Genomic DNA, 25,794 nt, shown 5'->3' on the forward strand with positions numbered 1-25,794 from the left:
GAGGTGGTGGAGACAGAGTGTGTCTGAATTCAAGAAAGTCTGGGATAGGCACATGGGATCTCTTGGAGAGAGGAACAGATAATGGTTACTGCGGATGGGCAGACTGGATGAGCCATTTGGCCTTTATCTACCATCATGTTACTGTGCTTCTAATATTGCTTAGATGGCACTAAGGGCTCCTTTTACGAAGCCGTATTAGCGGTTTAACGCGCATAATAGCAGGCAGCAGTTTTTCGGCTAGCTCTAAAAAGTTGCGTGCGATAAAGCCGCTAACGCGGCTTCGTAAAAGGAACCCTAAATGTGCTTCTATACTGTGTGCTTAACTTTTATAGAATTGTACTTAGCACCACAGTAGTCAGTGTCAATTTTATAGGTAAACAATAAAGAATTGGGCCCCAATTATTCATTTTCAGCTTCTGTAATGTATAATGTGCCACAGATAATTAGTGGATAGCCCCAAACAAGTGATTTAACTGACAAGCAGCCTTTTCTAGCCAGTTACATCATTTGAATATTGACTTTTTGTTTATGTTCCACTTCATGAATATAAAGTTCTGGTATAGACAGAAACAAGTTCAGTTATTATGGAAATAGGCTAAGCTCAAAGAAAATCTATGAAACATCTGAATATCATTTGACTTCAATCGGCTCTGAAAACTGCAGTATGTTTAATTTTTAGTTTATTTAAGTTTGGTTTATTTAAATTTGTGCTCCCGAGAGAGGTGGTAGAGAGGAAAACAGTGACGGAGTTCAGAAAAGCATGGGATGAAGAAAGAGGATCTATCTTCAGGTATATCAGTGATAGAAGAAAAAACTCAGGCGGGATTGTACGTCTTAGGAAACCAGACAGAGACTATGTGGAAAAGAATTCGGAAAAAGCCCAACTATTAAATGAATACTTCTGCTCAGTCTTCACCCGAGAAGCGCCAGGGCTCGGCCCTCAGCTACAGACAAGGGTTGGCTCAGTTGACCCGTTTAGTAACTTTGAGTTTACGCCCAGCAGTGTCTACGGTGAGCTGTCAAAGCTCAAGGTTAACAAAGCAATGGGGCCGGACAACCTGCACCCCAGGGTGCTTAGGGAGCTGAGTGATGTATTGGCGGAGCCACTGTCCGCGCTCTTCAACCTCTCCCTTAGTACAGGCAGCGTCCCGTTGGACTGGAGGATGGCTAACGTCATTCCACTCCACAAGAAAGGCTCAAAGATGGAGACAGCAAACTACAGACCAGTGAGTCTAACATCGATAGTGAGCAAACTAATGGAAACTCTAATCAAACGCCAATTAGATAAGATCCTGGATGAGGAGAATCTACGGGATCCCCGACAACATGGATTTACTAAGAGGAGATCCTGCCAATCCAACCTGATCAGCTTCTTTGACTGGGTAACGGGGAAGCTGGATATTGGGGAGTCCCTGGACATCGTGTACCTGGACTTTAGCAAAGCATTCGATAGCGTACCACACCGCAGGTTACTGAGCAAGATGAGTTCTATAGGATTAGGTAACACATTGACGAAATGGGTTGGGAGCTGGCTTGGAGGAGGCTCCAAAGGGTGGTGGTGAACGGCACCCCCTCCGAAATGACGGAGGTGATTAGTGGAGTACCACAGGGCTCAGTCTTGGGCCCAATCCTATTCAACATCTTTATAAGAGACTTGGCAGAAGGGCTTCGAGGTAAAATAACATTATTCGCCGATGACGCCAAACTGAGTAATGTAGTGGGCAAATGCACAACAGACAAAGATTCAGTGCCCGACAACATGATGCACGACCTACTCCTACTGGAGCGATGGTCTAGGACATGGCAACTCAACTTCAATGCCAAAAAATGCAAAGTTATGCACCTGGGCAGCCAGAATCCATGCAAGTCTTATACCCTTAATGGCGAGATCCTAGCAAAAACGGTAGCAGAACGAGACTTGGGGGTAATCGTCAGTGAGGACATGAAGTCTGCCAATCAAGTGGAGCAGGCTTCGTCCAAGGCAAGACAAATCATGGGCTGCATACGAAGGGGTTTCGTCAGTCGTATGGCAGAAGTCATTATGCCATTGTATAGATCCATGGTGAGGCCCCACCTGGAATACTGTGTGCAATTCTGGAGGCCGCATTATCGCAAGGATGTGCTGAGACTGGAGTCAGTGCAAAGAATGGCCACCCGGATGGTCTCGGGACTCAAGGATCTACCATACGAAAAACGGCTTGACAAATTACAGCTATACTCGCTCGAGGAGCGCAGAGAGAGGGGGGACATGATCGAGACGTTCAAGTATCTTACGGGCCACATCGAGGCGGAGGAAGATATCTTCTTTTTCAAGGGTACCACGACAACAAGAGGGCATCCGTAGAAAATCAGGGGCGGGAAACTACGAGGTGACACCAGGAAATTCTTTTTCACTGAAAGAGTGGTTGATCGCTGGAATAGTCTTCCACTACAGGTGATTGAGGCCAGCAGCGTGCCTGATTTTAAGGCCAAATGGGATCGGCACATGGGATCTATTCACAGGGCAAAGGTAGGGGAGGGACATTAAGGTGGGCAGACTGGATGGGCCGTGGGCCCTTATCTGCCGTCTATTTCTATGTTTCTATGTTTCTATGTTAGAATCAGAAAATAATAGTAAATATTGAAGAACTAAGGCCAGCACTGGGCAGACTTGCAGGTCTGTGTCTGTATATGGCCTTTTGGTTGAGGATGGGCTAAGGAGGGCTTCAATGGCTGGGAGGGTATAGATGGGCTGGACTGAGCTTCGACGGAAATTCAAGTAGTTGGAACCTAAGCACAGTATCGGGTAGATTTGATTCCTGCCCAGAAATAGCTAAGAAGAATACATTTTTTAAAAAAAATTGAATCAGTTTGGGCAGACTGGATGGACCATTCGGGTCTTTATCTGCCATCATCTACTTTGAGTATAACACCATTTATACTGAAATTACATCGGTTGCCAGTTGAGATACGATCAATTGTGTACACTGGTCTGTCAAATAATCTATGACGTCTTCTAACTGCATGCTACACTTGATTAACTTACCAGTAGTCAATGTTTCTGCCATAGCAAGAGATTTCGAAGATTGCATTTTACCATCCTGTAAAAAGGTGAGATATAAACCTCTCTTTTCATTTGTTTTTTTGTTCTAAGCTACAAATTGGAGGAAAAGTCTGCCTTTGGATATTTGAATTCAAACTAATTTTCTGCATTTTTGGAGAATGTTAAAAAAACATTTTTGTTCAGGAAATTTTTATTAGAAGTTAATTGATTTTCTGTAACTTTTAAATAATCTTTGCTTGTTGGCTGAAAGTATAGGAAAGTTGAAACACTGAGGCGTGTCTCCTAGAAACCTGTCTTGATTTGATTATTTCAGAACTTCCCAGGATACAGCTGGGAAGATAAGTGTATTACCACTTTTGATATTTTGGGATGTCATTTGAGTGGAGATTTGTTTTACAATACCTGTGATTATGCTGTATCTCCTAAACAGGACTGTTGGACTGGATCATTGGGACTAACCCCCTCTTTTACTAAGGTGCACTAGCGTTTTTAGCGTGTGCTGCAGATTAGCATGCGCTGCCCTCCCGCGCTACGCGCCAATGGTGGCGTTAGCATCTAGCACGCATTAAGCGTGCGCTGAAACCGCTAGCGCAGCTTAGTAAAAGGAGCCCTAAGTGTTCACACAATGAGTGGTGGACGCTTGGAATGCTCTCCCGGAGGAGGTTGTGACGGAGACCACCATTCTGGGATTCAAGAGCAAGTTGGATGTACACCTTCTTGCAAATCACATTGAGGGATACGGGAAAACAGGGTCTTCATCAGGGAACACTTAGCTTAGCCTCCGCGTGTGCGGGTCGCCAGACTAGATGGACCTAAGGTCTGATTCGGTGAAGGCACTTCTTATGTTCTTATGTCTCTTTTTCTCCACTCTTTTGGGCATTCGTTGATGTTTATCTGTAATGGCTGCCCTTTCTTTTTAGCTATACTAGCTGATGCCTCGGCGTTGCACGGGTATTTAATTATAGCAATAACACTGTAAATGGATTCAAATAAAGATACTTTATAGTGGTGAATGAAAGTATTTTTTTACAGCTTAATAAAAAGTACAATATTCAAATTATAAAGTGAAATATTTGACAAAATGAATACAATACAACTAACGCAAAACGTGATTATAAACAACAATTTTAGGTTCACCTCCTGGAGCAAGAACATATAAATTCTTGGGTGAACCCACCCTTGAGCAAGCAAAATAGAGTTGTGGGCCGTGAGACCCCCAGGACATATCACCCCAGGTAGTGAGGGATCTGCATACCAAGTTTCGTCCAAATCAGTCAAGCCGTTTTTGAATTACAGTGAGAATGGCAGATTTTTACATATTTTCCATTGACATGAATGGGTGAAATCTGATTTTCTGTTTGTATCTCCGCCCACGTGTGCAGGTGGGCCGCGAGACCCCCAGAACATATCACCCCAGGTAGTGAGGGATCTGCATACCAAGTTTCGTCCAAATTGGTCACAGTGAGAATGGCAGCTTTTAACATTTTTTCCATTGACATGAATGGGTGAAATCTGATTTTCTGTTTGTAGCTCCGCCCACGTGTGCAGGAGGGCCACGAGACCCCCAGAACATATCACCCCAGGTAGTGAGGGATCTGCATACCAAGTTTCGTTCAAATCGGTCAAGCCGTTTGTAAATTACTGTGAGAATGGCAGCTTTTTACATTTTTTCCATTGACATGAATGGGTCAAATCTGATTTTCTGTTTGTAGCTCCGCCCACGTGTGCATGGGGGCCGGGAGACACCCAGAACATATCACCCCAGGTAGTGAGGGATCTGCATACCAAGTTTCGTTCAAATCGGTCAAGCCGTTTTTGAATTACTGTGAGAATGGCAGCGTTTTACATTTTTTCCATTGACATGAATGAGTGAAATCCGATTTTCTGTTTGTAACTCCGCCCACGTGTGCAGGTGGGCCGCGAGACCCCCAGAACATATCACCACAGGTAGTGAGGGATCTGCATACCAATTTTTGTTCAAATCGGTCAAGCCGTTTTTGAATTACTGTGAGAATGGCAGCTTTTTACATTTTTTCCATTGACATGAATGGGTGAAATCTGATTTTATGTTTGTAGCTCCGCCCACGTGTGCAGGTGGGCCGCGAGACCCCCAGAACATATCATCCCAGGTAGTGAGGGATCTGCATACCAAGTTTCGTTCAAATCGGTCAAGCCGTTTTTGCGTGATCGCGGCACATACACACACACATACATACACACATACATACCTCCAATTTTATATATATAGATGATGTTTTCTATATGTATTGTGGTTAATTTATAGAATTTGAGTTCTCTGGTTTGATTATTTTGTAATACATACAAACAAGAAAGTACTTGTTCCACACTCCCAAATAACGAATTACATCCAAAGTGAAATATATATAATTAAGTATACTGTATAGTCAATTCTTGGAGGAAGCCAAATTCTTCTAAATAAATGTTCTATAATTTTAAATGTTAGACCATCATATCTATTTGAGGAGAAAAGAGAAGGGAGAAAAGAGAAAGGACTTCAGACAGGTTTTTCATTCCATACAAGTCAGCTGAGACAGCTGTTCAGCTGAATAAAAGCATATTTTAATCCTTGGTCCTCCTCCTAAATTTCTCCAATGTGCAAAATATAGCAATCTTTAAAAATCTTTAAATTGATTTATTAAATATACTTGTGTATCGGTGTATCTTATTAATTCAACACTGGTCCTATTGACTATTTTGTAAGCCACACTGAACAGGCTGGCAGGGACATAAAAAACAAGAGGGCACTCAGAAAAACTGAAAGGAGACAGATTCAAGACGAATGCTCAGAAGTACTTCACTCAGAGGGTGGTGGACACCTGGAATGCGCTTCCAGGAGAGGTGATAGGACAGACTACAATAATAGGTTTCAAAAAGGGCTTAGATGACTTCTTGAAGGAGAAAGGGATTACAGGGTATAAATAGAGGGTTACTATAAAAGGTACTTCAGGATTAGGGCATAAATAATTCAGGTGGTGGGAACTTTCAGGTCAAGGACCTGGAGGGCCACTGCGGGAGCGATGGACCCCTGGTCTGATCCAGCAGAGGCAATACTTATGTTCTTATGTTCTTATATGTGGGGTTTAAATGCAACCTAAAGTAAAGCTGTCTTGAAAACCACACCTATTTAAGATTGTTGAAACTTGCTCACATTGTCTTCTGTGCTGGTGAATCAACCACTGACTGTAAGCATCAGAATTTTAGGTACTATAGCTGTATTTGCAACAATAAGAATTCTCAATAGATTTCATCACATAGGAAGTTTTTTCAGAGTATTTTTGTCTTATAACATCTCTAAGTATAGATTGAACTGTAGTCACCACCTAGAATTTTCCTGAAAAATGATTATACTTCAGGTACAATTCAAATCACTGAAATTAATTCTTAGACAGAATTATATTACTACACATTAATAACATCAATGAACTGTACTGCATAGATAAAATGGAACATTTTCTTTTTTCCAAATAAATTATGTATTTCTACACTGGGAACAAAGTAACAGGCACAAAAAGAAACTGAATTAGCACAAGTATGAACCTTGTAAATAGTAACTCCAATCCTCTGGGTTTCAGCCCTAATTTATGGTCCTTTAATACATATTCATAATTCAATTATATAAAAATATTAGCTCTTAAGGAGTTTCCTTGGAATATTGAGTTGAGGTTTGTAGTTAGACATGACTTACCACAAAAAAGAGGCATGAAGGCTATGAAAAGAGTATATTATAATGCATTTATTTTCTGCTTTTGTTTCTATTGGTAAGCATATCATTTGATTTCCAAATAATATTCTAACCAAGCTATCATTATCTCACAATTGGAACTACATTATGCTGTTTTGGCATTAGGTGCATGTGAGTGGTGGAAGATGGAAATTAAAGAAGTTCAATCTGAAATTACGGCATTAGGGTATATTCTTTGAAAGATTTAAATACCCAGCATAAGATTGATGGCACTTGATTTTGTTATAGTTGAATGTTTTGAACAGCAAGTCAGCAAGACAGATGTGAGCTTTCTATTATCTGATATGGTTTATCTAGCTTTTCATTTGCCAGAGCTGCACAGTGATGGATTGACTTAATACCTTTCTTAAAATCTTAGAAGTAAAACAAATACTAGGTAAATCAAATTAAATATATTTTCTGGGTCAACCCATCTGAATGATAGAAAGCTCCACTGGCTTCCAGTTCTTTTTTAGGATCCAGTTTAAGTGTGCATGTGTTATCTTTAAGCTTCTCTATGGAATATTTGATTCTTTAGTTCCATTATATTGGAATACTACTAGAACTTGCCATTCGAGGATTACATTCGAGGATATAAATTATCGTTCCCCTTTTTTAGAAGAATTAAATCTTTTGGGAAGCTTAGCCAATCTCTTGCGTTCAAACTGGTAGAAATTTGGAACAAGCTCCCTGACTCTGTAAGATTGATAGGTCAGTTACAACAATTTTACAAAGCCTTAAAAACTTTGTTTTTCACACAATATCTTAATGGTTTGCCTACTGAAGTGACTAATTGATAGCATTTTCACATTCTCTTTCTCAGGTTCGTATTCTTTTATATATTCTGGTCTTAATTATTTGTGAACCGAGTCGAGCTCTATTAGGAGATGACCCGGTATATAAACCAAAGACTAGACTAAACTCCCATCAGTACTGGATGCAGTGTCTGTAGAGGATTGATCCTCATCAAATGGTTTATTCACCTGAATCTTACTTTTTCTAAACGTCCATGTATAGACGTGATTGTAATTATAGTCCCTTTCGTCCCTTTTCAGTTTTTTAATCTTAGTTTGCTTTACAGAATCTTTGAACGCATCAAGGTTTTTATTCAGATCCTCCCTTTGTTTATCAAATTCCTGCTGATCATATTTCTCTTTCATCAAACTTGTCATGCTATCAGTATTATTTTTTAATTCCTGTTCAGCATTCATGATCTGTTCAATAATAAGCAGCATGAGATCTATACTGCATTTATTCAGTATAGCACACCATTTTTCCAAAAAGGCCTTATCCGATGCAAACAGTGTAGGGCCTTTTTGCATCCTTAATCCTCTAGGGATCATCTTCCTAGACACATATTGTGCTAGTGTGTTCTCATGTAGTTCAGCTCTGATGAACCATTTGTGTAAATTTTCCAAGTCCATCCAACTACCTAACATATATCTATTCCCAACCACATCATGGATAGCGGGGCATTGTATCAAAGAACTCCGTTGTTCTGAGAAACTGAAGACCTCCTGATTCACAATTTCAGAGGCCATGGCACCAATGTAGAAGATATTGCTTGAAAATTAGAGCTACTATATACTGATACAATCACTTTCAATTACATACTATAAGCACCAGTATAAAATTGTACTGCTGAATCCATGCGGCACCTCACCGCCGGCATGCACTGCCTTTCCACATGCCCTCACTCCATCTCGTGGTGAACCGAGCCCTGACCCGCCGTTCACTGCCGCCAATCCACAAGCTCCAGCCCTCGCCAATGGAGACCAGACTCACCCAGCGGGCCCACCTGGCTGCAAGGAGCACAATCAAATGCCACGACGCTCCCATAGCGAAGGCTGAACTGAGACTTCTGCCTCAGTTCGGATCGCCTCACCCTCACCCTCCCCCTCACTCTCCCCACCCCTCCATGCTTAAATTCCTAATTGGCCCTCTAACCCTGTCTATTCTCTGCCCCTGTTTCCCCCCTTTCACTTCCCTCTCTGGGCAACGGCCTCGGTCATTTTGTCGCCGCTGCCCCCTTATAGGGTGGGGTACTTATCTTTTCTATGAGCACCAGTATAAAATTGTACTGCTGAATCCATTCATCCAAACTATAGGGTACATCTTTTAGCTTGGTATACTTATTTTTATTGTATAGACCTTCAGAATACAATCAGGCACACATTTCTTCTGATTGTTTCTATCTCCATCGGTCCACCTTTTATTGAATATTTCTAGCATTCATTGAATGACAAACTTAGGGAGACTACTATTTGACTCAATTGCCAATACTTTGAAATAGCTGCTAATATTAAAATCTTAGGAGTAACTCTAGACTGTCACTTAACTTTTGAGAATCATACTGACCAAGTGATTTAAAAAATGTTTTGTGATCTTGTGGAAATTAAGAACTATAAAAAAGTACTTTGACTTGGCTTCTTTTAGGATACTAGTACAATCCACTATTTTATCTACCCTATAGATCAGGGATCTCAAAGTCCCTTCTTGAGGGCCACAATCCAGTCGGGTTTTCAGGATTTCCCCAATGAATATGCATGAGTTCTATGTGCATGCACTGCTTTCAATGCATATTCATTGGGGAAATCCTGAAAACCCGACTGGATTGCGGCCCTCAAGGAGGGACTTTGAGATCCCTGCTATAGATTATTGTAATATCACCTACCTGAGGTCAACCAAGAAAACATTTACTAGACTGTGTTTGGTACAAAATACAGCAGTACGTTTGATTTTCAGCTTGTGAAAATTTGATCATGTAAGTCCTTTCTATTTGCAGCTCCACTGGCTTTCTTTTGAAGCCAGAGTCATCTTTAAATTTTGTTGCATTTGTTTTAAAGCACTCTTTGGTTTATTACCAACATGCCTCTCTTCTCAATTGAAATTATTCATGTCAAGTAAGAATACAAGAAATTCTAGTATGTTTATGTACCCTACTCCAAAAGCCTGCCGTTTCAAAAGTTTTTTGGATAAGACACTGGCTTTTCAAGCAGGAAAAATTAATTCTTGGATGAACTCCTTGATTGCACATTCACAATCTTAATATGTATTTAGAAAGTTGATGAAAACTTACCTGTTTGAAAAATTTGTACGCTAACTTTTTTCTTGTATTCTCTGATTTTGTACCTTCACTAAAATATAACAGTTCTCTTGATGTGAACCTCCCAGAACTATTGGTTGGGTGGTATACAAAAAATAAAATTATTATTATTATGTGGCGTAAATGCGCATGAGTCGAATCTCTTTCAATTAAAAGGAAGCTCTGGAATGAGAGGCATAGGATTAAATTAAGAGGTGATAGGCTCAGGAGTAATCTATGGAAATACTTTTTTACAGAAAGGGTGGTAGATGCATGGAACAGTCTCCCAGTAGAGGTGGTGGAGACAGAGACTGTGTCTGATTTCAAGAAAACCTGGGATAGACATGTGGGATCTCTTAGAGAGAGGAAAAGATAATGCTTACTGCGGATGGGCAGACCGGATGGCCTATTTTGTCTTTATCTGCCACCATGTTTCTATGTTTCTAAACCATCCAACTTATCATCATAGCTCACTTCAACTATCCTATCTTGTCCTTTCACATAAATTCCCCTTATATACACTCCATAGGCAGTGGAACACTTTTTTGTTTTTGGGGGGGCCTGAAAGCTCTGCCCCTGACTCACCCGATCTCCGCCCCAGACCTGCCCAATCTCCGCCCCAGATCCTACCCCTATAATAATACTAATTGTAATATAATTTTTTCCATTCATTCTTCATACACGCACAATATAATCTTAATACATAATGATAACCACAAAATTAAACTACATAATGCACACTGTACGCAAAGAAAATTTTATTTATAACATTCTACTTTTTTTAGAGAGGTCAAGGCAGATGACTTTAAAATATGCAATGCACCTCACTAACTGCTACAGAAAACTCCCCTTCAGTGTCAAACAAGTAGATCAAGATACATCAAGAGGTAATACAAAGCCCTGCAAAGAGCATAAGAATACAAACACTGGGTCAGACCAATAGTCCATCTCGCAAAGTATCCTGTTTCCTTTTTTTTAAGTAATTTTAATTAACATCCCTTGCACAAACTTTGAAGCATTGTGAGTTATTCAATACCCACTCTCAACACAAATACAATATAGTTATGTCCCCTCCCCCTCCCAATTTCTAACCCCAAACTCTTAAAAGCCTCTAGGTGGATTGGCCTGTGCCCCACACACTGGCCAATCCACAAGCACCTGGCCGACACTCAGCTAATAGCAACATTCCATGCTACTGATCCCAGGGCATATATCACAAGTACACAAAATAAGTATAAACTGTAAAACAGTTAAAATATCAAATGGACATGGTAGAAGAGCTGCTGGCATTTTGGCAGGAGGTTTTCAGAAGCCAATTTTTCTCCATCTGCTGGTTAAAGTACATAACTCAACTGTCTGGACCTGTCTAGAGAGATGCTAGGAAGATCTATTTTATTGTCCATTTTTGACAAACGTTCCAAAGAAAGCTATTCTGCACTCATTTTGTAGTACAAACTCTGACGCAATTGCAGAAATATTTGTCTGTACAAGGAGCTTTTTATGGCAATAGGTACACATTCATTCATTTAGTCTCAGCTGTGTCATCGTAGATCGCAGATCATTTTTAACACGACGTGATGCAGAAAAGCATCTCTCAGCTGTTGCTGTTGTCACAGGTATTGTATAAGCTTGGGCACCTGTGGCAAGAGTGTCTTTGCCACAGGCACTGCATTCATTGCATCTGATATTGCTCTGATGGTCATTACTGTTGTTGGCAGCTCATTTCCAGACTCTCTCAAAGTATGTGGCAACATATTTAGCTGTGCATGCGAACAATCAAAATCAAAATCATTAGCATACAATTCTAAAGTTGTGCGACCAAAAATGACATTGTCTCCCTTAGCTGCTGTGAGCAGAAGCTTCTCCAGTTCAACTGCCACATCAATGTCTCTCTGATCAAAACGGTGGGCCAGTTCGCATATCAGCAGATCCAAAACTTCATAGTAGTGTCATCTGCAATATTCTTCTGGGCTCAGAAAAGCATAGCCAGCTTGTCCCCCATCCAGCCTTTTTGGGATTCTCATGTGTCTTGGTCAGATGTGTCAGATCTGTTTCATCCTCCACTACTAACTTAGAGAAATTTGCCGAGGCTTCTTCTGACTGCTTCTGCAGTAGAAAGCTACGTGTTATTTTCACTGCTGTCTGTGCATCCTGTAGTGTTGTATTAACTGCTTGCACTGATTTGGATAATTATTTAGTGGCAGAGAAAACAAGATGGGAGAGACGCAGACCATAAAATGTATTGAATTTTTCTAGCATTGCCAAAATGCCAGAAGCTCTTCTATCATATTCATCTTGGGACTCCTCACTCATTTGTGTCATAAGAACATAAGCATTGCCTCTGCCGGGTCAGACTAGGGGGTCCATCGTACCCAGCAGTCTGCTCCCACGGTGGCCCCCCAGGTCCGTGACCTGTAAGTGGTCCTTAACCTAAATTCTTTATTCCCTATTCATTTAGTACCTGTATAGTTACCCTCTATCTGTACCCTTCAATCCACTTCTCCTTCAGGAAGTCATCCAATCCCTTTTTGAAGCCCAATATTGTACTTTGCCCTATCACCTCCACTGGGAGCACATTCCAGGTGTCCACCACTCTCTGAGTGAAGAAGAACTTCCTAGCATTCGTTTTGAATCTGTCTCCTTTCAATTTTTCTGAATGCCTTCTTGTTTTTGTTGGCCCGGTTAGTCTGAAGAAACTGTCCTTCTCCACCTTCTCTATGCCTTTCATGATTTTTTAAGTCTCTATGATGTTCCCTCTAAGTCTCCGCTTTTCCAGGGTAAAGAGCCCCAGCCTCTCCAACCTTTCAGCATATGAAAGGCTTTCCATGCCCTTAATCATCCTTGTGGTTATCTATGATGGATTTTATTGCACCAGCGCAGACTGTCCATTGTGTTGGACAAAGGGTACGCAAGTTTTGACTCTCTGGGTTAAATTGTGTCTTCAAAGATTCAAATAAATGATTTCTCTTTGGAGACTGCTTGATAAGATGGGTCACTTCTAGCAGCAAATCCAATGCATCCTTAATTACTTTACATTTTTTTCCCTGCATCTTGCAGGCACAGATTTATGCAGTGTGCCAAGCAATGGATGTGAATGGCCGCAGGATTTTTCTGCTTAAACTGAGCAGCAACACCATTTATTTTACCAGATATATCAGCTGCACCATCATAAGCCTACCCCTGCACAGTGCCACTGGCATGTTGCAACGTATCAGAACATTGTTGAGCACATTATAGATGGTAGAGGCATCTGTTTTAGGTATATCAACAAGGTCAATGAAATCCTCATGTATACTGTAATTTTCATCAACTCAGCGAAATAAAGTGACCAACTGTTCTTTGTTGCTAATATCCCTAGTTTCATCTGCATGAAGAGAGTAAATTCCAATCTCATGGATCTTGTTAGCAATTTCCGTATGACATCCATTGCAAGGAGGTGAATTAAATCATTGATTATGTCACGGGACATGTACTTTTTCATAGAAAGCCAGTGGTTAAGCTCAGGATTATCCTCACAGCGAAGTTGCAAAAGTTGATAAAAATTGCCATTTTCAGTATCATGACCCATTGTTGCTAGTCCTTGTGCCATAAGGAAACGAAGCAATGTTAACTGCATAACTAGCATTTTTCGATTTGATTTTTGTTGAGTCTTTAGTTGTGAATCAAGCTGTGTAGCAAGGGTTGGTTGATGCGGCATAAATCTTTGCATCTGAGCTGGGGCTTCCTGGTGACATTGTGTTCTTTCGTGGTCTTTGAAGCACTGGATGGCTTTTTTTTTTCCTATTTTGAAAGCCTTTAATAGTAAATGCACCATCCATTTTTGGGGACATGTTTAGGCCTTTGCTTGAACAGAAACGGCACTGTGTACAGAACAGTTTGCCTCGTGTTTCACACAAAGTTAGCCAGCTGAACTCTTTGAACCAATTTGACTGAACTGATCTAGTTCACTGTGATGATCCAGCTCCTTGCAGCTTTTTAGTACTTGCCAATACCATAGGATGTTCTGGCTGATTGGGTCTGGCAAGATCTATGCAGCATTCACTGAAGCAGTCATGACTATAGCAGCAGCACAATCCAAGTAGGTCGACGGGAGTGGGTGCATTTTATCAGCATCATTAGGGAGATCTGGTTTGTCCTTTGCCAGCTCTGGAAGTGGTGGTGCTCCTTCATGTCTTTTGATTTGTTTCCTTTGGAAAAAGTCTGTAATGGGCTTGCTTCATCTCAGTTTTAAGAGTTTTCTGAAACAAAAAAATGTGGAAAAAATTGTATGCACTGGTCCTGGACATTTAGAATATTATGTACAATCCTGGTGACTACTCTTTGGAGTAGGTCCATAGAAAAGCTCTCCAGCCTCCCCTCCCCGATGCTCTTCTTTACAGGCCCCCACGCCAGGATAGCACAGTCTGGCATAACATAACATAATTTAATAACAGATTCTAGACCGCATAACCGTTAGTTCAATTTTTTTTATAGTTAAGCACTCATTTAAACATGGCGGGCATCAGCTCTAATCCAGCGATAATGATTCAGAAACATTATCGCTGGATTAGAGCTGATTCCCGCCATGTTTAAATGAGTGTTTAACTATAAAAAATTGTGCCATGCTCTGAACAAGTATTGTTTACGAAACATGCATGTCGGCGTTGGTGGCTTACTGTTCCTGGAATCAGATTTTCTGAACCGGAACGATTAAAAAGATAAGTTGATGAAATTTTCAGCATTATCTATTGAAAGATCTACTGAAAGATGACAATTTAAATTATTTAAAAAGCTATAAACTATATTATAAACTTTATTAACTTAGGAATAACTTTGATAAATTAGTATAGAAGCCTATGAGGAAGTGTTAGTGGCAAGAAAGCCCCTCGAGTTTCTACTTTGTGTAGTTGGGGTGCCGCTTCTGATGGCTCTATAAATACTAACTGAACATCTTTTAAGAAGTGAAATTAAGTTATATGAAGATTTGCAAAAATTGATGAACTGGATATAAATGATATGCAGGCATAAGGGTTATTGGGGTGGTGGACAGGTAGGTACAGTAGGTTTTGGGGATGTTTTGGAGGGATCAATGTATAATTTATGGGGGGTTATGGCAAGATGTGTATCTGTCACCTTTAATTTGAAGGTCACAGCAGTACCCCCTCTGCTAGCATATCTGCATGGCCAGTCCATTAAAACTGCTGGCCAGTCCATTAAAACTGCTGGCCCCTCCTACATGAAAATGGCTTGTTTTGGATGTTTTAGTTTAGACTTTTTTTAAATAATGGCAAAAAAAAAAAAGAAAGAGCTTTCTAGCTGTGCTATTTCTTTTTTTTATAAAAAAAGATGTTTTTTCCACCTGATTTTTGGATAAGAACATAAGAAATGCCTCCGCTGGGTCAGACCCGAGGTCCATCGCGCCCAGCAGTCCGCTCACGCGGCGGCCCAACAGGTTCAGGACCTGTGCAGTAAATTTCTATCTATACCCCTCTATCCCCTTTTCCAGCAGGAATTTGTCCAAACCTTTCTTAAACCCCAGTACTGTACTCTGCCCTATAACTTCCTCTGGAATTGTATTCCAGGTGTCCACCACCCGTTGTGTAAAGAAGAATTTCCTAGCATTAGTTTTGAATTTGCCTCCTTTCAACTTTTCCGAATGCCCTCTTGTTTTTTTATTCTCTGAAAGTTTGAAGAATCTGTCCCTCTCTACTCTCTCTATGCCCTTCATGATCTTGTAAGTCTCTATCATATCCCCTCTTAATCTTCTCTTTTCTAGGGAAAAGAGTCCCAGTTTTTCCAATCTCTCAGCATATGAAAGGCTTTCCATCCCCTTAATCAGTCGTGTTGCTCTCCTCTGAACTCTCTCGAGCAATGCCATATCCTTCTTAAGGTACGGTGACCAATACTGGACGCAGTACTCAAGATGTGGGCGCACCATTGCCCGATACAGCGGAAGGATAACTTCTTTCGTTCTGGTTTTAATACCTTTCTTGATTATACCTAGCATTCTATTTGCTCTCTTAGCGGCAGCTGCGCACTGTGCTGTCGGCTTCATTGTCATGTCTACCATCACCCCCAAGTCCCTTTCTTGGGCACTCTCATTCAAAAACTTCCCTCCCATCGCATAATTATACCTCGAGTTTTTGCTTCCCACATGCAATACTTTACACTTCCCAACATTGAATTTCATCTGCCATCTCTCTGCCCATTCTCCTAGTTTGTCCAAGTCTCTTTGCAATTCTTCGCAGTCCTCCTTTGTCCGAGCTCTACTGAATAGTTTGGTGTCGTCCGCAAACTTTATTATCTCACACTTCGTCCCTGTTTCTAGATCATTTATGAATATGTTAAAAAGCAGTGGCCCGAGCACTGAGCCCTGCGGAACACCACTCGTGACCTTTCTCCAGTCTGAGTAGTGGCCCTTCACCCCTACCCTCTGTTTCCTACCTTCTAACCAGTTTCTGATCCATCTATGCACGTCTCCGTCCACCCCATGGTTCTTCAGTTTCCGGAGTAGACGTTCATGAGGCACCTTGTCAAAGGCTTTCTGGAAATCCATATGATGTCTATGGGGTCTCCTCTGTCCATTTGTTTGTTAATTCCTTCGAAGAAGTGCAGTAAGTTAGTCAGGCACGATCTTCCCCTGCAGAAACCATGTTGGCTGGTTTTCAGAAGTTCGTTTCTTTCAAAATGTTCATCGATGTTTTCTTTTATCAGTGCTTCCGCCATTTTCCCCGGAACCGAGGTCAGACTCACCGGTCTGTAGTTTCCCGGGTCCCCTCTTGATCCCTTTTTAAAGATGGGCGTTACGTTGGCTATCTTCCAATCCTCCGGAATCACACCTGTTTTCAGAGATAGGTTGCAAATTTGCTGCAGTAGTTCTGCTATTTCTTCCTTTAGTTCCTTCAGAACCCTTGGATGGATGTTTCCCTTAAATGTCCAGAGTCAGACATAGACATCCTATTGAAAATGCCCTCAATGTGTTTGACTTTTAAGGTGCTGAATAATGATGGTCCTATTCCTTGTAACTGTTATGCTCTTATATATGCCCTTATGCAGTTTGCGTTCAATTGATAAACAATTGTTGGATATTCTGTCATTTAGACAATTTAGATTGTTTGTACAGTATACAGAGAATTGATATTTCAGAATGAAGGATCCAGGAGGTGGAATAAGTTACTATTATAGCTGCATTCCTTAACAGGGCTGTTACAATTTCAAAAGCACTATCCCCTTCCTTTATATGAGCGTTAAAGCAGTTACCACCACTGCCGGCGCTAAAACTCGCGCTACACTTTAGTAAAGGATGGTTTTTTGTTTTGTTTTTTTTACCAAAGCTTATGACATTTAACCAGCAATGACCTGTTTAAGATCTTATTTGAAAATTCTGATTGTAATGTATTCATAATTTTATTGTATGTCAGGATTGTTAATTGTTTCATTATGTATGTGTTATTAATTTGTACCCCACTTAGAAATATGAGATAATGTGGGTTATAAATACATTAAATAAATACATTTTACTAGAACCTCTTGGTAAGAACTATTTTGAGGATGTTCCAAGGCCTTAATCCCATTTGTCAATAGGCCGTTCATTTTAGGAAGGATGCAAACACTGTACTTTGCAAAAGTTTTTTTTCATATTTTTCTATAACAAATGTACTGTTGGGATTTGTGGAAAACAATTTCACATTTCCTAAAATATAGCATGCTTAGTTGAAGTGGACCTGAAGTTGGCATATTGAGACCCTTCAAATCAAGCCCTTTTTTTTCTATTTTCTAATCTTTCTTCCATCCTTCAGTTATAATGAACAATGTGATGCTTTTCTTCTTCTTCTTCTGGAATAGTTTCTCTTCAGAAATTTCTCCAGAGAGCACCTGAGTTTCTAGGAATGATTCCAGTACATCGCCTTCACAGGACTTGAGGAACATCATTACATTCAAATGGATATATGTGCATATACTGTACATTTTATATTTCAGACTTAACTCTTAAGCAGAGTAACTTCAAACCTTGTAATTGGTGCATTTTCTAACTTCATTTGTATGACCAAATGTTCATTTGAATGCTTCCTTTGATTTGCATTTTTAATTCAAGGTTGTCTCTAGGCAATCCTGTAGACTTTTTTTTAATGTGGCTGCAAACTACGCAGAACTAGTCAGTACATCTCAAATTTTCAAGTCTCTCCCAGCACTGCATTAATTCGCATTAGCTCATCTGCTCCCTTGTTTTAAAACTTTACAATAGGAATGCTTCTAAAAGGACAAACTCATTTATCTCCTACTGCAGAAATATTTTAATGAGCAGCTCTACTTTGTTTGCCTTAAAACAATTACTAACTCACCTTCTGCGTGTTTTTAGTCACACAGCCTACATGCTCTATCTGAAATGACTGGCTCCAAAGGGCTAATTAGAAATCCTCCAGCTTGAATGATTCCCAGTCTGTCCCTCCCAAACAAATGTGTACAAAATATATATGGATCTAGACCACTCCATAGATGCTGCAACCTGCCTTGACTAATTTACGTTTGTTAATCTGTAACCCATTCTTAGCTCATTGGGGAGGAGGGGATATAAAACAAATTAAATAAATAAATGTTAAATAGCTCAATATAATCCATTCCTTACTACCCTAAGAAATCTGCAGATTATTCTAAAAAATATTATACGATAATCTTGTGAGGATGCCTATTGAATAAGTTTTTCTTGCCCATAGCAATTAAAAGGAAGGGGATTTATTAAAATGGCACTTTTCCTTTCATGTACTTTTCCTATATAAAAATTGTAGTTCTCCCTTCATTCCCAATGTTTCTTTAAGTCTTGAGAAGTTATGTACGTCTAATTAATAAAAACTGTTTGTTTCCTTGAAATCCTATAAATTTTAAAATTTATTGTACAACGCTTTGTACCTTAGGATAAGCGTTTAATCAAATACTGAAATAAACTTGAAACTTGAAACAATAGGCAGTGCCTAAGGTCCCAGAGCAATAAGGGGGCCCCTTCTCCCCAAATTTCACTAATATATTTTTGAAAGGTGGTTAGGGACCCATTGCCCTTAGTGCCTGGGACGTGCAGATCATTGTCAATCCGCCCCTGCAACCTCAGACATTGTTGATGTATTTTTATAACTGTTTGTCTTCCTGCACTATTTCTCTTCTGATGGAATGGAATATTTATTTCCTGACAAGATAACTGGCCCATTATTTATATTATGCTATTTGGGAAAACTGATTTTGTCTACAATAGTTTTCATAACCAACTCCTATACAGTACTCTAGAACAGAAAATAAAATCAGTTAGCTAGATACCACTTTAAAAAGAGAGTCACGAAAAAGTAAAACTCATAAATAAAGAGTATTACTGCCAAACACCAGGTTCCTAAATATCAATTAAGCTAGATTGCCATTAATGTCAGGATTTTATGATGTGTTGTTTCATCACTTTCCAAAGCGCTCCCTAGCTTTTTGCTTCTCTCAAATTTTTGATGTTGCTGTTTTTGTTATTTAGCGGTTTCCGTCTGCTTCTCTGGGCTTTCATCTGTACCACAGCCTCACCCAAGTTTGTATATTTTCATCTTGAGCCTCACCATTTAGTATTCTGAGAAAAAAAAAAAAAAAGTGAAGACCTGTTTCTTCCAATAAGCAATTGATCATGACTAAATTGAAGAAGTGGGTTTTTAATTCTCATTTTGTTTTGTATTGATGATTGTGCCTAATTGGAGAAAGTTTAGAAAGCATATTTCATATGTTAAGCATGCTTTACAAGCCCTACCATTGCTAACTTAATTGCATTAATTGGCACGGTAATTGACCGCACCATTAAAAACTAATTAAAAAGTTGTTTAAAAAGTAGGCACCAGAAATGCATCTAAGCATGGTACCTAGGGTTCATAGTCAAATGCGCGCAAGACTGACGTACCTACGTAAAGATCTGTAAGTTTCCTTTTTGCAGCTGATACTCTGAAGACTAAGAAGACAGACAAAATTCCTGAGAGCCTGAACGTGGAGGAAAAATTAAGCCAGCCAAGGCAAAGAAAATAAACTTGAAGATAAGTTTTTGTTGTTTTTTTTTTAATTTTGAAATTTCAAATAACAAGATATGGAAACATAACAAATCATTTTACATAATTATTATCATTACAAAATCATAAATTCCATCTAGCCCTCATTAAAAGAAGAGGTGCACTATTTAATAACAGAAATCTATTTCAAAGGAAAATTAAAGGAAGAAAACATCTTCCTTCTATATAAGCATCTTTTTCAAATCAGGCTCCTCAGTTTGAAAATAGCTATCTCAACCAACAAAATATATAATCCCCCATTATTTTTGATCTTGAAGATAAGATTTAATTTTTGTGCCCATATATATGGGACATTTAATTTATTTTTATTTTTTTAGAATTTATCATTTTTTAAACTGTATTTATCCTAGATATGTGAGCTGGATCCAGTTGGGGCAATTTTTTAGATAAAAATATAATTATAAAACCAAACTAATTATAATGCTATTTATTTATTATATGTTATTTATTATATATTAAAGTAAGATTTCATCATCTAACTTATTCTTACTAACTCATTGTTTAAAAACTTACTGAGTTTCCTATCCCCTTCCCTATTTAATTGTGCCCACGCTCCTCAGAGAGAAGTACTGCCTGAGGTATCGGCCTGTTTAGTGATTACAACAATTAAAGGTAAAGTAAGGCAGGGCTTCCTCTATAAGGGGTATGGTTACATACACTTTTCCCAACTTTGTTTCCACTTCTGGAAACAGTCCCTAAACGCATCTTCAGGAATCACCAAATGTTGCTGCATTGAATTTTGCTTTACGGCTTCAATGGTGTCAAATTGCTTCCCTTTCAGTGTGGATTTAAGTTTAGGAAACAAATCAGCAGAGGCCACGTTAGGAGAATAAGGTGGCTGTCATCACATTTTTGTGCAAAATTTGTGAATTTTGATGATGGCAAGAGTGGGTGCATTGTTATCAAGTTTATTTATAAATTTGATTTGATCGCAATATCATAATCCAATGCAATTTACAAATAGTAATAAAAACAGGGTAAGAAAAGAAAAAAAAACCCCAACAAAAACAAAAACCACACCGTTGTTATAACTATGGCACTACAGGACACAAGAGGAGGATAGGTTTAATTACAATTCATAAACAAATAAAATGAATACAGGAGTTAAAATAATAAGATGGGAAATAGTTACCTACATAATTTTCATTTAAAGGTATTTTAGTCCACTATATGATGTAGGAACCATGACTGCTCCCTCCAAAGTTTGGGTTGCTTCCTTCTGATTCTCTCACAGAGTCGTTTCAACACTTTCAGATAGTAATTTGGGTTGACAGTTTGTCCTTGTGGCAGAAATTCATAGTGAACAATGTTGTGACTGTCAAAAAAAACTGTTAACATCACTCTGACATTCGACCAAATTTCCCCTCAGAAGGAGCTATGTGCTGCTGAATCAAACCTACCTAAAGGTCTATGAATTGTGCGAAAGGTGCATATTTTCCTGTCAGCACAAATAATACTTTTGCAAGGGGACTTCATCTTTGCCCTAGAAGCTGACAAACATCTGTTGACTTTGACAAATTGTGGATGTTCTATTCTGGGACATTCCAAGAAATGCTTGGGCCACAAGAAAGCCACAATGTCAGGTCAAGATGACATGGTCAAAATGATATCATCTGTAAATAACACTGTTGATAATCTACAAGCAAGATTAGGAGTGAGGGCGAGGGTGCCCACCCTCAGGGATCATTGACCTTAGTATTAAGAATGCATTGTCAGGGAAAACAGAGAAGTCATATTTGACACCAAGTGACACCATGTTTTATTATGACTCAATTGCCAGTATGTATGTCATCCAATCAACAAAAATGACAAGTGTGACAATCCAATAGAAACTAAGGCCCGAATTCTGTAACTGGCACCTAATATTAGGGACCTATTTCAGAGGCACCCATCTAGATAGGCACCTATCTAAATTGAATAACAAGCTCAATTAATCTTTTTAATCAGCACTAATTGAAACATAGGCACCTATCATAAAAGCACGATTCTGTAAGAAGGCACCTCTAAAAATTTAGGCGGCCTTCAAAAAAATAGGTGCTATGCATGTTAGGCGTGGGCATGGCTAGGTGTTAAGTGCCTTCTTACAGAATCACTGCTCATACACGTGCTTAAGCATTCTCATGGGCGCCTTACTTTTAGTTGTGCCTAGAGCTGGCCTATTTAATGGACATCTCCAAAATAGGTGCTGCTCAGCGTAATTCACTAAACAGTACCCAATTGTGCTTGAATCACACTGAACTGTGCCTATATCGGCGCCTAACTTTTGGGTGCTTCTTATAGAATTTGCTCTTAAGTATGTAATTAGTAACCAGGTAGCAATCTTAACCCTAGGCTACTAAACTAAGGTATAAAAGTAGCATACCTGCTGACTTAAGCTTTAGAACGGACTGGATGGCACATGACTTACCGGTACTCTGTACTATTCTTCCGTTAGCCTAACTGCTGTTTGCTATATCCTATTTGGAAGCATCAATGTAAGCTGACTTTTGTTTCTTATTATTAAACATATATTATATACAGCAATTAGGTTGTCGGTGTGAGGTCATTTAAATACATTGGATGGGCTAGCAGCGGCCTCTTCATTGGTGACCCCTGGCTGTTTATAGAGGGGGCTTGGGACCCATTTTGGCCCCTTGCCTCACTTGTACTCTCTAATATCTTTTATTTTTATATATCTTTGTCTTGATCAGTTTGGCCAACTGAGGGTGTATAGACTTTGATAGACTGGTGCATATAGCCCATGTACCTGTGTAGAGCCAGCAGTGACTGGTGTGTATAGCCTGTATTCTTGAGCTTTTTTCAATATTGGCAATGTTTTGGTTCTCCACATCATAACTGTCATAACCGTGGACCTATGTCTCATTACCAGTTATGTTATCAAGAAATGTTTCATCTTCATTTGCCTGCTCAAGAAGATTCTGATAAATCATGATGCAGTTGTTCTTCTAGTCGTTGGTCATCAACTGTGGAATAAACTTTGCCACAACGCGAGACATCCCCAACTTTTTTCTAACAATTAATTGCTGATTAATGCACACAAGAACCCTCACTTGATCAACATGATCATCATCTGTTAATGGACTTCCAGTTCATGAATCATCTTCTACTGATTCATGACTACTTTTGAAGTGTGAATTCCATTCAAAACACCTTCCATGACTCATGACATGTTCTCCATAAGCCGCTTTCAACATTTCATAAGTTTCTGTAGCAGTCTTGCCCAGTTTATAACAGAACTTCATGCTGTAATGCTGCTCATTGAGGTCGCACATGATAAAAAATAGCCGATCACAAAAACATACTTTCACAAAAACTGCTGTAGCTTGGAGATGAAAACAGATATCAACAAAAGGAAACAAGGAGGTTTCTCAGGAGGTTTGAAGTTACTCAACGCCACCTAGCATGTCTCAAAAGAATATCTCATTGATGCACAATTCTAACTGTCCTGGACAGTATATTTAGCACCAAAGACTAGGTACTAAATAAAAAAATCCTTTGATCCAACTCCCCATTTATTTTATTTGCTGCTGGTAGTACTAATCTATTGACACATAGCTGGCACTGTTTTTTGAAGGTGCTAGCTGACATAGGCACTATTTATAGAATCCAGGCCCAAGAGTTCTCTGATGTGTTGTTTAGATGGAACAGGAGAGGAGTCATGAGGAATGTATGCACATGAACAAAGTGTACCTACTTTTGAGCCAATTTAATTTTATATAGGCAGATTTCTCCACTAGTGGGGATTACTCCAGGAGACTATTTCATAAAAGCGCACATGCATGCCTTATCAAATATTCATTAATGAAAAACACCATTCTAATGCATTTTATAGTCTTCCAAAAGAAAAATATTACCCTTATAATTCTATATAGTGGGCTATACTGCTTAGAATGGATTTGGTAGAGCACAGCCTTTGTTTTCTAATCATCAGTAAAAATGGAACCGAGCCAGTCATCCTCAGCTGGCCAAACATGATCTTATATGTCAGATGAGTGATGGATGAATGGAGGATTGTCAAAGCATCAGAAAACATCTGATGAACGGATTCATTTAAGGTCAAGTTTTTTTCCTTCTCCTTCTTCCTTTTTCTGTTTCTATGACACAAATTGTTGACTGAGCTACTTATCCTTACACCTAAACCTATCTCTCCACTCTTCCTGCTCTCTATCTAAGAAGATAATACTCTCATCCTCCTTGTCTCGTAGGCTCACAACCTCAGGGTCATCTTTGACACCTCTCTCTCTTTCTCTGCGTAAATCTAACAGACCACCAACAGCTGTCATTTCTTTCTATATAATATCACCAAAATCTGACTTTCTCTCTGAGCACTCTACCAAAAGCCTTATCCACACCTTTAACATCTTTCACCTAGACTACTGCAACTTGCTTTTCACAAGTCTTCAACTTAACTATCTTCCCTTCAATCAGTTCAAAATTCTACTGCATAGCATACTCTGCCAGAGTCACTATGCTCACATCACTCCTCTCTTCAAGTCACTTCATTGGCTCCCTATCCAGTTCTGTATACAATTCCTAACTCCTCTTTATTGACATACAAGTGCATTCACTCTGAACACAATATCTCTCATTTCTCATCTCTCCTTTATTTTATCTGAACCCTTCTCCTCTACTGACAACTCCAGACTATGTCTTTTCTCTCATGCTGCACCATATGCCTAAAACAGACTGTTAGAGTCAGTTCGTCAAGCTCCATCCCTGGCAGTATTCAAATGTAGGCTAAAACCCCACTTTTTCAAGGTTGCTTTTAACTCCTAACCCATTTGCTTATAAAGTAGCCATGCCTGAGAAACTCCCTAACCCCCCTACTTATCCTGATTGCCTGTTTGATTAGATTATAAGCTCTACTGAAGCAGGGACTGTCTCTTGAATGTTTAATGTACAACGCTGCATACATCTAGTACTGCTATAGTAATGATAAGTAGTAGTAGTAAATTGCTGAGATTAAAAACATTTTTATGAATGCACACTAGAAAGAAATTGTCAAAAAGGGCTATTTTGGATCAATGCTTAGGAAACAACCAGAGAGTTATGCATAACTGATTTTGTGACCCAGCTGTATATGATGGTGCACTATTTATAATGATAATGGAAACATTTTTTTTAAGTCTATGAAATTTACTGGACTATTTTTTTATGACTAATGTTTCAGCTAGTCCTGTGGAGTTTAAGAAATCGTGGAGTCTTTCTCTAGAGCATGTTAGCTAGATTGAAACATTATATACGATCCACCGCGCAAACCACTGCACAACTTCTTGGTCTAAGAAGTTGCGCAGTGGATTGTATATAATGTTTCAATCTAGCAACTACAATATCCCACGATGAAGGTCAGTTGACTGAAACGCTCAAGTAAAAGTGGAGCGTTGGGCAGTTTAAGTTCAGTGATCCAACGTTGGATCAGCAGGTTGCTGTATAAGATAAGTGTTGCTGATTTGAAAAATTAAGTTATATATTAAGCAAGTGAAAAAATAGTTGTTCTACGGGGCAGTTGGATTGATGAAACTGAACACAATTGAAGCACAGATACACATTAATAGAAATATTATAGAAAGATAAGGGATGGGATGGAAGTAATAGTATAAATGATTATTTTTTTTGAAAACTGGACAGAATGTGGACTTGGGATAACGTATGTTATGTGAGGTCCTATGCACTGAAAAATGTTCATATTGTATGATATACCATCCTCCTAGTTGATCACTTGAGGGTGTTTTAATTGGGTTTGTCATAAATGAAAAAAAAAAGGACAAAAAATATGTTTTAAAAAATAAAAATAGTTTGAAGGTATATCTATGCCAATTATAATAATATAAAGTGATTGTGAAATATCCTTTAACCCCTTATTGTT

The sequence above is a fragment of the Geotrypetes seraphini genome, chromosome 12 (assembly GCF_902459505.1).
Source record: "Geotrypetes seraphini chromosome 12, aGeoSer1.1, whole genome shotgun sequence".
NCBI lineage: Eukaryota > Metazoa > Chordata > Amphibia > Gymnophiona > Dermophiidae > Geotrypetes > Geotrypetes seraphini.